Source organism: Bombina bombina, chromosome 5 (assembly GCF_027579735.1).
Source record: "Bombina bombina isolate aBomBom1 chromosome 5, aBomBom1.pri, whole genome shotgun sequence".
NCBI lineage: Eukaryota > Metazoa > Chordata > Amphibia > Anura > Bombinatoridae > Bombina > Bombina bombina.
The window spans coordinates 36,813,970-36,828,368 of record NC_069503.1 but is presented as its reverse complement, the minus strand read 5'-3'; the positions used below and the strand labels follow the sequence as shown (position 1 = coordinate 36,828,368).

Below are 14,399 nucleotides of genomic sequence, written 5' to 3'. Positions count from 1 at the left end.
AATTAATTATATAAACCATAATTTAATATAAAACTGATTTATAGTCTCAACCATGGTATAAAATTTGAATTGTTTTTTTTTTTTTTAAATGACTTTGATTGATTTAATAGAACAGTATAAAATAATAGAGGTATAATTCATTTATAGGGCTATAAGTTATATTAATTTTTAAATTAATTTTTGAGATTTAACCATAAGGTCATATGTATAGGGATTATAAAATGTACTGCTTGATAAATTGTCCTTACAATGGATATGGCTCAAAGATTAAAATACAGAATAAGATAGACATATCCAGTGGTCAATATTTTAGGTGGCAATTTAAATCTAGTTCTAAATTTAGACCCCGAGGGGTCAGGGAACCTAATTGGAATATCCATTTACCTTCCCTTTTTAAAATTTCATTATGGAGGTCGCCTCCACTACAGTGGTTGGAAATTTTATCTATTACCATAAATTTTAAATGTTTAAGATTTGCATTATTACATGTGGCAAAATGTTTAGGAACTGGAAGGTCTTTATTTCGTTCTTTATTGTGGTGCTCTATTGACAGGATGTGTTCTCTTATCCTGTCGTGTAGGGGTCTTTCTGATTCCCCCACGTATTGAGCGCCAAATTTGCACTCAATGACATAAATAACATTCCTATATATACACCTATTCATTTGTTGGATTTTAAAGACTTCACCTGTAGAGTTAGTTTTTATTTATTTATTTTTCATTCCATGTTGACATGACTTACATTTATGACATGGATAAAAGCCTTTTAGGTGTTTTCCCCATAGATCTTTGTTCTTTTTTTCTTGTTTTCTTTTTAAATCCGAGGGGGCAAGTCTCATCTAGCCTTCCTATAAACAATTTGGGGTCGACTAGGTAAAAGGGGGCCTAACTTATCATCCGATCTAAGGATATTCCAATGCTTTTTTTAAAATTCTTTCTATTAGATATTTATTCCCACTGTATGGGGTGTTGACTGGTAGAGTGGATCCATTACCCTGTTTCTTATTTCTCTTGTAAGGTGTATCCAGTCCACGGATTCATCCATTACTTGTGGGATATTCTCCTTCCCAACAGGAAGCTGCAAGAGGATCACCCACAGCAGAGCTGTCTATATAGCTCCTCCCCTAACTGCCACCTCCAGTCATTCTCTTGCAGTTCTCGACAAGAAAGGAAGTATCAAGAGAGATGTGGTGAATTAGGGTAGTTTATCTTCAATCAAAAGTTTGTTATTTTTAAACGGTACCGGCGTTGTACTGTTTTTACCTCAGGCAGAAATTAGATGAAGAGTTTTGCCTGAGGTTTTTGATGATCTTAGCAGGTTGTAACTAAGTTACACTGCTGTTCTCACACATAACTGAAGAGTATGGGAAAACTTCAGCGGAGGGAATGGCCTGCAGAATTAACTGCTCTGAAGTATGTTCAGTATATTTTTTTCTAGAGAGATGATAAGGTCTAGAAAATGCTGACAGTGCCTGATATATTTAAGGTAAGCCTGATTGCAGTGATTTAACAAACGACTGGCATCATGCTTGCAGTAAAGGGTAATATTCATGTTACTTGCTCTTATGGCTTAGTATGTTAAACGTTTGCATGATTTATTAAGAACGTTTTTTACTAAGGGTGATAAATCTTTATTTGGGGCCTAGTTTTCCACATGGCTGACTAGATTTCTCCTAGGAGTAGTTATTTATGGCCCTTTCACTTTGAGTGCATGGTGGGAGGGGCCTATTTTCGTGCTCTAATTGCGCAGTAGTTTTTACATTCTGAGACATCCAGCTTCCCTGAAGGAGTCCCCGGACATATTGGACCTCTGTAAAGGGTTTTTGTGTCTACAAAAGTTGTTTTATGGGCAGGTAGGAGCCACAGTAGAGCTGTGGCAGTTTGCTTGTGACTGTTATAACGGGTTTACCGTTTTTTTGCTTCGTTTTTGAGCCTGAGCGGTTAATCATCCATTTGCAAGTGGGTGCAATGCTATTTTAGTCTATTAACCCCTTAATGACAAGTGACGTACCAGGTACGTCCTGCAAAAACTTGCAGTTAGTGACAATGGACGTACCTGGTACGTCACTTGTCTAAGAGAGTGCTGGAAGCGATCGCAATCGCTTCCAGCAGCTCTCAGGGTATTGCAGTGATGCCTCGATATTGAGGCATCCTGCAATACCCTTAGAAAGCATCTGATGCAGAGAGAGCCACTCTGTGGCCCTCTCTGCACCGGTAGCGATGCGGCTGGTTCGTTGGTGGGTGGGAGCGCAACTGGGAGGCGGGTGGGCGGCCCATCGCTACCCGGCATCCGGCTCCTGTTAGTGCAATGTGCACGCCGGGTGCCGGGAGCGTGCGGGGGCGCGCATGCGCGTGCGCGTGCGCGCGCGGGTGCGCGCGCACGCCCGCGATCACCTACCCACACTGACACCAATGAGTGGGAAGAGGGGGGGAAATATATATATATGAGGATCTGGGAGGGGGTTGGGGTATTGTGGGGGGCTGCTACACTACAGAAAAAAATAAATTAGTAATAAAAAATAATAATTAAAAACACTTTTTTGGGGGGCAAATTGGGTACTGGCAGACAGCTGCCAGTACCCAAGATGGCGGCAATTAGGTAGGGGAGAGGGTTAGATTGCTGGGGGGGGGGATCATGGAGGTTGGGGCTAAGGCAGGAGTCCATCACAGCTAAAACATTTTATTTTTTTTTATTAAAAAAAATAAAAACTCCTTTTATTTAGTACTGGCAGACTTTCTGCCAGTACTTAAGATGGCGGGGACAATTGTGGGGTGGGGGAGGGAAGAGAACTGTTTGGGAGGGATCAGGGGGTGGGATGTGTCAGGTGGGAGGCTGATCTCTACCCTAAAGCTAAAATTAACCCTGCAAGCTCCCTACAAGCTACCTAATTTAACCCCTTAACTGCTGGGCATAATTTACGTGTGGTGCGCAGCAGCATTTAGCGGCCTTCTACTTACCAAAAAGCAACCACAAAGCCATATAAGTCTGCTATTTCTGAACAAAGGGGATCCCAAAGAAGCATTTACAACCATTTGTGCCTTAATTGCAGAAGCTGTTTGTAAATAATTTCAGTGGGAAACCTAAAGTTTGTGACAAAATTTGTGAAAAAGTGAACTTTTTTTTTTATTTGATGACATTTGGCGGTGAAATGGTGGCATGAAATATACCAAAATGGGCCTAGATCAATACTTTGGGTTGTCTTCTAAAAAAAAATATATACATGTCAAGGGATATTCAGGTATTCCTGACAGATATCAGGGTTCCAATGTAACTAGCGCTAATTTTGAAAAAAAGTTGTTTGGAAATAGCAAAGTGCTACTTGTATTTATGGCCCTATAACTTGCAAAAAAAGTAAAGAACATGTAAACATTGGGTATTTCTAAACTCAGGACAAAATTTAGAAACTATTTAGCATAGGTGTTTTTTGGTGATTGTAGATGTGTAACAGATTTTGGGGGTCAAAGTTAGAAAAAGTGTGTTTTTTTCAATTTTTTCCTCATATTTTATATTTTTTTTTATAGGAAATTATAAGATATGATGAAAATAATGGTATCCTTAGAAAGTCCATTTAATGGCGAGAAAAACGGTATATAATATGTATGGGTACAGTAAATGAGTAAGAGGAAAATTACAGCTAAACACAAACACTGCAGAAATGTAAAAATAGCCATTGTCATTAAGGGTAAGAAAATTGAAAAATGGTCCGGTCATTAAGGGGTTAAACACACTGTAAAAATGTTGTTGAGCTAACTGCTTTTTTTCACTGTTTTGCAGTTTTTGTGTTTGTTTTTTTCCCTTAAAGGCACAGTACCGTTTTTTATATTCTGCTTTTTCACATTAATTAAAGTGTTTTCCAAGCTTGCTGGTCTCATTACTAGTCTGTTAAACATGTCTGACATAGAGGAAACTCCTTGTTCATTATGTTTAGAAGCCATTGTAGAACCCCCTCTTAGAATGTGTACCAAATGCACTGATCTTACTATAAGTTATAAAGACCATATTCTGGCTTTAAAAGATTTATCACCAGAGGAAATTGACAAGGGGGAAGTTATGCCGACTAACTCTCCCCACGTGTCAGAGCCTATAACTCCCGCTCAAGGGACGCCAAGTACATCTAGCGCGCCCATTGCGTATACTTTACAAGACATGGCGGCAGTTATGAATCATACCCTTACAGAGGTATTGTCCAAACTGCCAGGGTTACAAGGAAAGCGAGACAGCTCTGGGGCTAGAACAAATACAGAGCTCTCTGACGCTTTAGTAGCTATGTCTGATATACCCTCACAATGTGAAGAAGCCAAGGCAGGAGAGCTTCTATCTGTGGATGATATTTCTGACTCAGGGAAGACACTTCAACCTGATTCTGATATGTCTACATTTAAATTAAAGCTTGAACACCTCCGCGTGTTGCTCAGGGAGGTTTTAGCAACTCTGGATGACTGTGACGCCATTGTAGTCCCAGAGAAATTGTGTAAATTGGATAAATACTATGCAGTGCCTGTTTACACTGATGTTTTTCCAATACCTAAGAGGTTTTCAGAAATTATTACTAAGGAATGGGATAGACCAGGTGTACCGTTCTCTCCCCGCCTGTTTTTAAAAAGATGTTTCCCATAGATGCTGCTATATAGGACTTGTGGCAAACGGTCCCTAAGGTGGAGGGAGCAGTCTCTACACTAGCGAAGCGTACAACTATCCCTGTCGAGGACAGTTGTGCTTTTCTAGATCCAATGGACAAAAAATTAGAGGGTTACCTTAAGAAAATTTTTATTCAACAAGGTTTTATTCTCCAGCCCCTTGCATGCATTGCCCCGTCACTGCTGTTGCGGCCTTCTGGTTTGAGTCTCTAGAAGAGGCTCTACAGCTAGAAACCCCATTGGATGATATCCTTGACTAGCTTAAAGCTCTTAAGCTAGCCAATTCATTTGTTTCTGACGCCGTTGTTCATTTAACCAAGCTAACGGCTAAGAACTCAGGTTTTGCTATTCGTGCACGTAGGGCGCTACGGCTTAAGTCCTGGTCAGCTGACGTTACTTCAAAGTCTAAGCTTCTCAATATTCCCTTCAAGGGGCAGACCCTATTCGGGCCTGGACTGAAGGAGATCATTTCTGATATTACTGGAGGAAAAGGTCACGCCCTTCCTCAGGATAGGTCCAACAAATTAAGGACCAAACAGACTAATTTTCATGCCTTTCGAAACTTCAAGAGTGGCGCAGCTTCAACTTCCTCTAATACAAAACAAGAGGGAAATTTTGCCCAGTCCAAGCCGGTCTGGAGACCTAACCAGGCTTGGAACAAAGGAAAGCAGGCCAAAAAACCTGCTGCTGCCTCTAAGACAGCATGAAAGATCAGCCCCCGATCCGGAAACGGATCTAGTAGGGGGCAGACTTTCTCTCTTCACCCAGGCTTGGGCAAGAGATGTCCAGGATCCCTGGGCGTTGGAAATTGTGTCCCAGGGATATCTTCTGGACTTCAAAGCTTCTTCCCCAAAAGGGAGATTTCATCTCTCACAATTATCTGCAAACCAGATAAAGAGAGAGGCATTCTTACATTGTGTTCAAGACCTCCTAGTTATGGGAGTGATCCACCCAGTTCCAAAGGAGGAACAGGGGCAAGGCTTCTATTCAAACCTGGTTGTAGTTCCCAAGAAAGATACACAGAGATCGTCATCGGTTTCTCAGGTTCGCCTTCCTAGACAGGCATTACCAGTTTGTGGCTCTTCCCTTTGGGTTAGCTACGGCACCAAGAAACTTTACAAAGGTTCTAGGGTCACTCCTAGTGGTCCTAAGGCCGCGGGGTATAGCAGTAGCCCCTTACTTAGATGACATTCTGATACAGGCGTCAAATTTTCAAATCGCCAGGTCCCATACGGACATTGTTCTGGCATTCCTGAGGTCTCATGGGTGGAAAGTGAACGAAGAAAAGAGTTCTCTATCCCCTCTCACAAGAGTTTCCTTCCTAGGAACTCTGATAGATTCTGTAGAAATGAAGATTTACCTGACAGAGGCCAGGTTGTCAAAACTTCTAAATTCCTGCCGTGTTCTTTATTCTAATTCTCGCCCTTCAGTGGCTCAGTGTATGGAAGTAATCGGCTTAATGGTAGCGGTAATGGGCATAGTGCCGTTTGCCCGCCTACATCTCAGACCGCTGCAACTCTGCATGCTCAGTCAGTGGAATGGGGATTACACAGATTTGTCCCCTCTACTAAATCTGGATCAAGAGACCAGGGATTCTCTTCTCTGGTGGCTATCTCGGGTCCATCTGTCCAAGGGTATGACCTTCCGCAGCCTAGATTGGACAATAGTAACGACAGATACCAGCCTTTTGGGCTGGGGTGCAGTCTGGAACTCCCTGAAGGCTCAGGGCTCGTGGACTAAGGAGGAGGCACTCCTTCCGATAAACATTCTGGAACTAAGAGCGATATTCAATGCTCTTCAGGCTTGGCCTCAGCTTGCTGCGGTCAGGTTCATCAGATTTCAGTCGGACAATATCACAACTGTAGCCTACATCAACCATCAAGGGGGAACAAGGAGTTCCCTAGCAATGTTGTAGGTTTCAAAATTAATTCTATGGGCAGAGGTTCACTCTTGCCATCTATCAGCTATCCATATCCCAGGAGTAGAGAACTGGGAGGTGGATTTTCTAAGTCGGCAGACTTTTCATCCGGGGGAGTGGGAACTCCATCCGGAGGTGTTTGCACAGTTGATTCAACTTTGGGGCAAACCAGAACTGGATCTCATGGCGTCTCGTCAGAAAGCCAAGCTTCCTTGTTATGGATCCAGGTCCAGGGATCCCAAGGCAGCGCTGATAGATGCTTTAGCAGCGCCTTGGTCCTTCAACATGGCTTATGTGTTTCCACCGTTTCCTCTGCTCCCTCGTCTGATTGCCAAGATCAAGCAGGAGAGAGCTTCAGTGATTTTGATAGCACCTGCGTGGCCACGCAGGACTTGGTATGCAGATCTGGTGGACATGTCATCCCTTCCACCATGGACTCTGCCACTGAGGCAGGACCTTCTACTTCAGGGTCCTTTCAACCATCCAAATCTAATTTCTCTGCGTCTGACTGCTTGGAGATTGAACGCTTGATTTTATCAAAACGTGATTTCTCCGAGTCGGTCATTGATACCTTAATTCAGGCTCGAAAGCCTGTCACCAGGAAAATCTATCATAAGATATGGTGTAAATATCTTCATTGATGTGAATCCAAGGGTTACTCATGGAGTAAAGTCAGGATTCCCAGGATATTATCTTTTCTCCAAGAAGGATTGGAGAAGGGATTGTCAGCTAGTTCCTTAAAGGGACAGATTTCTGCTCTGTCTATTCTTTTGCACAAGCGTCTGGCGGATGTTCCAGATGTTCAGGCGTTTTGTCAGGCTTTAGTTAGAATCAAGCCTGTGTTTAAACCGGTTGCTCCGCCATGGAGTTTAAATTTAGTTCTTAAAGTTCTTCAAGGGGTTCCGTTTGAACCTCTGCATTCCATAGATATCAAGCTTTTATCTTGGAAAGTTCTGTTTTTGGTAGCTATCTCTTCGGCTCGAAGAGTTTCAGAGTTATCTGCCTTACAGTGTGATTCCCCTTATATGACCTTCCATGCAGATAAGGTAGTTTTGCGCACCAAACCTGGGTTTCTTCCTAAGGTGGTATCTAATAAGAATATCAATAAGGAGATTGTTGTTCCGTCACTGTGTCCTAATCCTTCTTCAAAGAAAGAACGTCTATTACACAATCTCGACGTGGTTCGTGCCTTAAAGTTTTATTTACAAGCTACTAAGGATTTTCGTCAAACATCTGCATTGTTTGTTGTCTACTCTGGACAGAGGAGAGGCCAAAAGGGTTTGGCAACTTCTCTTTCTTTTTGGTTAAGAAGTATAATCTGCTTATCTTATGAGACTGCTGGCCAGCAGCCTCCTGAAAGAATTACAGCTCATTCCACTAGAGTGGTGGCTTCCACATGGGCTTTTAAAAATGAGGCTTCTGTTGAACAGATTTGTAAGGCGGCGACTTGGTCTTCGCTTCATACTTTTTCTAAATTCTACAAATTTTATACTTTTGCTTCTTCGGAGGCTATTTTTGGGAGAAAGGTCTTACAGGCAGTGGTGCCTTCTGTTTAAGCGCCTGCTTTGTCCCTCCCTTCATCCGTGTCCTATAGCTTTGGTATTGGTATCCCACAAGTAATGGATGAATCCGTGGACTGGATACACCTTACAAGAGAAAACAAAATTTATGCTTACCTGATAAATTTATTTCTCTTGTGGTGTATCCAGTCCATGGCCCGCCCTGTCATTTTAAGGCAGGTGTTTTTTATTTTTAAACTACAGTCACCACTGCACCCTATAGTTTCTCCTTTCTCTTGCTTGTCTTCGGTTGAATGACTGGAGGTGGCAGTTAGGGGAGGAGCTATATAGACAGCTCTGCTGTGGGTGATCCTCTTGCAGCTTCCTGTTGGGAAGGAGAATATCCCACAAGTAATGGATGAATCCGTGGACTGGATACACCACAAGAGAAATAAATTTATCAGGTAAGCATAAATTTTGTTTTTTATTACTACTCTCTTTCAGAATTTCATCTTAATCTAGATTATGTACATATTAATAAATTTCTCCTTTAAAACCTTTGACTGACTGTCGTAGTCTAGCAGAGTACTGCAATTTTTCTTGTTTTTCCACTGGGCATGATGGAAACTAAGCTGGTGTATATAATTGTTCGCATCTACTTGTATAAAATGAGTTTTTGAATGTAGTTTCTTATCCATTACAAATATTTCTAGATCTGAAAAGTTTATAGTAGATTTACTTTTTTCACATGTAAACTTCAAATTCTTTTAATTCATGTTCATGGATGTAATAAATTAATCGAGGCTAGCTTCACTCCCATGCCAAATCATAAAAATATAATCTATGTACCGCCTATAGGTGACCAAGCCTGATGAGAATTTGTAATGGATAAAAAAACTTCATTCAAAAACTCATTTTAAACAAGTAGATGCAAACAATTATATACACCAGCTTAGTTGCCATCATGCCCAGTGGAAAAACAACATCCCAAAAGGGCAATTTTTACGAATTAAGAAAAATTGCAGTACTCTGCTAGACTATGACAGTCAGTCAAATGTTTTAAAGATAAATTTATTAATAGGGATTATGCCACTGACAAACTAGAAATGGCAAGAGAGAATGTACGTAATATAGATTGAGATGAAATTCTGAAAGAGAGTAGTACTAAAAATAAGAAACAGGGTAATGGATCCACATTCCTACTATTTATCACCACATACAGTGGGAATAAATATCTAATAGAAAGAATTTTAAAAAAAGCATTGGAATATCCTTAGATCGGATGATAAGTTAGGCCCATTTTACTTAGTCGACCCCAAATTGTTTATAGGAAGGCTAGAAATCTAAAGATGAGACTTGCCCCCTCGGATTTAAAAAGAAAACAAGAAAAAAAGAACAAAGATCTATGGGGAAAACACCTAAAAGGCTTTTATCCATGTCATAAATGTAAGTCATGTCAACATGGAATGAAAAAGAAAGAAATACAATTTAACTCTACAGGTGAAGTCTTCAAAATCCAACAAATGATTAGGTGTATAGATAGGAATGTTATTTATGTCATTGAGTGCAAATGTGGCGCTCAATACGTGGGGGAATCAGAAAGACCCTTACATGACAGGATAAGAGAACACATCCTGTCAATTGAGCACCACAATAAAGAACGAAATAAAGACCTTCCAGTACCTAAACATTTTGCCACATGTAATAATGCAAATCTTAAACATTTTAAATTTATGGGAAAAGATAAAATTTCCAACCACTGGAGGGGAGGCGACCTCCATAACGAAATTTTAAAAAGGGAAGGTAAATGGATATTCCAATTAGGTTCCCTGACCCCTCGGGGCCTAAATTTAGAACTAGATTTAAATTGCCACCTAAATTGACCACTGGATATGTCTATCCTATTCTGTATTTTAATCTTTGAGCCATATCCATTGTGAGGACAATTTATCTAGTAGTATATTTTATAATCCCTATGCATATGACCTTATGGTTAAAGCTCAAAAATGTATTAAAAAATTAATATAACTTATAGCCCTATAAATGAATTATACCTCTATTATTTTATACTGTGCTATTAAATCAATCAAAGTCCTTTTAAAAAAAAAAACAATTCAAATTTTTTACCATGGTTGAGACTATCAGGCCCATTTATCAAGCTCCGTACGGAGCTTGAAGGGCCGTGTTTTTGGCGAGTCTTCAGACTCGCCAGAAACACAACTTATGAAGCAGCGGTCTAAAGACCGCTGCTCCATAACCCTGTCCGCCTGCTCTGAACAGGCGGACAGGAATCGCCGGACATCAACCCGATCGAATACGATCGGGTTGATTGACAGCTCCCTGCTGGCGGCCGATTGGCCGCGAGTCAGCAGGGGGCGGCGTTGCACCAGCAGCTCTTGTGAGCTGCTGGTGCAATGTTAAATGCGGAGAGCGTATTGCTCTCCGCATTTAGCGAGGTCTTGCGGACCTGATCCGCAGTGTCGAATCAGGTCCGCAAGCCCTTTGATAAATGGGCCTGTATAAATCAGTTTTATATTAAATTATGGTTTATATAATTAATTTGATTGCCCTTCATTTCATTATATTGAGTTAATAACTTATACATTTACCATCATATCATTTTATAGAACATATTGTATAATTTGTCATATTTTAGCTGTTAGCCTCTTTTTATTATATTCTAATAACAATTATCTTAAAGTAGTCCCTTCTCATATAATGTTCCTCAATATATTACCCGCAATCTTTATTGTTATTACTTATTTTTATTTCTTTTTATTACTTATTTTCTATTACCCTATTTGGAAAGAAATCTTTTAGGTCACAGATAAATTGATATAGATACTGATATTGATGCCTTTATGCTTTATGTGTATTATATATGTACTATATGCATTGAATTGTAATATCCCTATAAGATGAGCGTATAAAGTAGCAGTCCGTATACAGTATCAGTATTGAGCTTGAGAAAGGCTGTACGCAGCCGAAATGCGGTGCTCTGTATTGTGATTTTTTTGGGCTTCTGTAGTCCTGTAACTCTGATGCTGTGGGAGTTCATCAAACTCGATCTGACTCACTGTAGTCCTTCCACAAGAATCAAGGAGATGCCTGAGAGAATAACGTTACCCGGAGAAAGGAAAACCTTTGGAGAACAACCACTAACGGCAACTGGTGTAAGTATAAGTGTACACCTTGCCATTGGAATTATATTTCTGCTTTAAAGGATTCCTTTGTCCTTCTTCTCAACCATACATTGCAGCTCTGCAGCTTTTCAGCATATGCCATCGATGTGTTTGCTATATAAGCCAAGCCTTGACAACCACTAATCAAGACACAACTTTGCTTAACAACATGACTTTGCTTATAAAAAAGACGATTTTGCTTACAAAAAGACTTTCATTCAACTATCCAACATTTGCATTATTGATATGCTTGCTATTGCCCTTTTCTATGTCATGAATTTTTAGATTGTATATGTTTAGGTTGTATATTCTTTTTGGTGCACATTTTTATTTTTATTTTTTCTGATGCGATTGCTTTTTAAATTGTGTTGATTTTATATATTGTTACAGAAGCATTAGTTATTTTGTTGTGCAGAGCTTATTTCCCAGCAGCAATGCCTGAACCAGCCAAGCCAGCGCCTAAGAAGGGCTCCAAGAAAACCGTAACAAGTATCATTTCATAAAGAGTTAACTTTTTTTCAGCTTTTAGAAACTATTTTGTAAATACAAGTTTGCTGGCCTCAGCTCTAAGTTTAGTGATAAACAATCCTATTGTATAATCACCTCCGGAGTCAGACTGCTAATTGATAAGATGAACTACATTGTTTTCTTGTTATCTGAAGTACTGTAATCCTATTGTGGCCTATCAAAGGACATTGTCTCTCTATCTAAATGTGTGATGGGGGATTTTATGCTTCCCCCCCTGGGAGTGCCCTGTGTGCATGTAACCTCAATAAAAAAGCAGACTGGGCATCCCAGTCCTGAGTTCTTGGTTGACCCTCAATCGCAGCGTTGACTCGTTTTTGTGGGCAGAAGGGTATCCTAGCTGTACTACAGCTAAGGGGGATTATTCTATATTTGCGAGACTCATATAGAATACAATGGAAAGCAGCTTCTCCCCTCTTCAGCAATAGGGATCCAGGCTACTAAGCAGTCCATCTCTCAGCGAGACAAAGGGTAACCGTAACATTTGGCGGCAGCGGTGGGATTTTCCTAGATTTCCTAGGAGAGGTACAGAACGGATGGAGAGCGCTTACGAAAAATTGAATCGTACAACCCTAAAGGATTTACTTGAAAGCAGAGGGGGGTACGCCAGCAACCGGCCGAGGAGAGAGCTGATCGCAGAATTGACCGAACTGGATCAGAGCTTCACAATGGCGGAAACACCGACCATGATTAGTGACGAAAAAACCAGGATTGTTCGGGAGAGGCTCTCACTGTACGGGCCGAACCCCTCCATGGAATTGGTACAGCAGTTGATGGCGGAAGCGGACGAGGATATACGAAAGACTCGAGCCCACAAACTCAACCTAGCGAACGCACACCGCAATGCTGAAGCCCCGCAGGTAATCATCCCTGTCGAAAATGCTGGGAGGCCCAAGATACCCTATGCAGCATTTGACCCTTCCTAGAGAGCGAGACAGGGATTGATGAATATTTGGCGGACTTCGAAAGGCAATGTGCCCTCCACCAGATTCCCACCAGGGAGTGGCCCACGATATTGTCTGGGAAACTATCCGGGCGAGCCCTGGAAGCCTTTCGTACTCTGGGTGCTGAGGAAGTGACACAGTATGAGCTAGTTAAGGAGACACTGTTGCGACGGTACGCGGTAACTCTGGACACGTATCGCCGACAGTTTCGGGGCACGAAAAAGAAGCCTAACGATACCCATATGGAATGGGCGCACCAAATGCGGAGAGCGACAAATCACTGGATGAGCGGAAGTAAAGCGGTGACTGGTGAGGAAATTTTACAATTGTTTCTCTTAGAACATTTTTATAATGGCATGGAACAGCAAGGGAAGGAATGGCTGCGAGACAGGCGGCCTTCTACCTTAGAAGAAGCAGCCAAATTGGCCGATGAACATTATGACTCCCGTCTTCACGAACTCACGAACTACCGAGCTCCAGCACGGGTCGAACCCAGAGAGGTTTACCGTGCACCCCCTCGTGCTGAATTCCGAGCCCCGGTGCCCGCAGGGCCCGCCCGACACTCAGGACCACCCAATAACAGCTCTGAGCGTCGCAGACCGACTTGCCACCGATGCAAGCAACCAGGGCATTTGATGGCTAGCTGCCCCCTTAATACGCACCAGACACCCAGGAATTACAATTACCCCTCTGGGTCATATCGTCCGGCCCGGGCCCTCTGTGTTAACCAAGAGGCCCCTATGGAGGAATATTTGGGGCCGCTTCATGAGGCGGACCCTGTATATGCTGCCTCAGATAACCGCCAGCACCATCGGCAGAAGGTATGGCTCGAGGGGCGATCTACCAAGGGATTGAGAGACACAGGGGCTACTATCACGCTGGTACACAGTCATTTGGTGCCAGAGCACAAGCGATCCGGACAGACTGTGGCCGTTAGAGTGGCGGGGGGGGGGATGTGTACAAAATTCCAACAGCTAAAGTGCATCTTGACTGGGGAGCGGGAAAGGGGGCTGTGAACGTGGGCATAATGGATAATTTACCTGCCGAAGTACTACTGGGCAACGATTTGGGCCCCATGACTTCTGCCTATGCTCTAGAATGCAACAACGAGGCGGACCCAGTGTCTACACGGGCCCAAGCCCGGACGGAGCGAGAGCTCTCACCAGTGCGGGAGACACAGGTAAGACCTACCCCGACCTTGCCTGACATGTTAGGCCCCATACCCTGGGACACCCCAGATGCTTTCGAGACAGAGTCTAAGACTGACCCGACCTTACAAAAGTACCGGGAACGAGCAGAGACCGGAGGGGGCGGGGCAGATAACGAAACATTCTTATGGGAAAAAGGGAAACTATACCGCTGGACAGAGAAAAGGGGACAGCGTAGGCGACAGCTGGTAGTGCCCCACAAATACTGTCAAGAAATCCTCAAGATAGGCCACGACATCCCCTTAGCAGGCCACCTAGCCGTAACCCGTACCCTACACCGCATTACTCACACGTTCTTTTGGCCATGGGTACACGCTGACGTTAGAACTTACTGTAACACCTGCGATGTGTGTCAACGAGTAGGAAGGCGAGGCGATCACCCTAAAGCCCATCTAGTAAATATGCCCATTGTAGAGGAACCCTTCAGCCGGGTTGCTATTGACCTAGTGGGACCACTGGCTACCCCTAGTCCCTCCGGTAAGCGCT

General features: G+C 42.5%; 1 protein-coding gene across 1 annotated transcript in view; it reads left to right on the top strand.

Moving 5' to 3' along the window:
- LOC128659775 (zinc finger protein 585A-like) overlaps positions 1-14,399 on the top strand; it is a 270,630-nt gene that overhangs the window by 65,165 nt on the left and 191,066 nt on the right. The window lies entirely within an intron of this gene.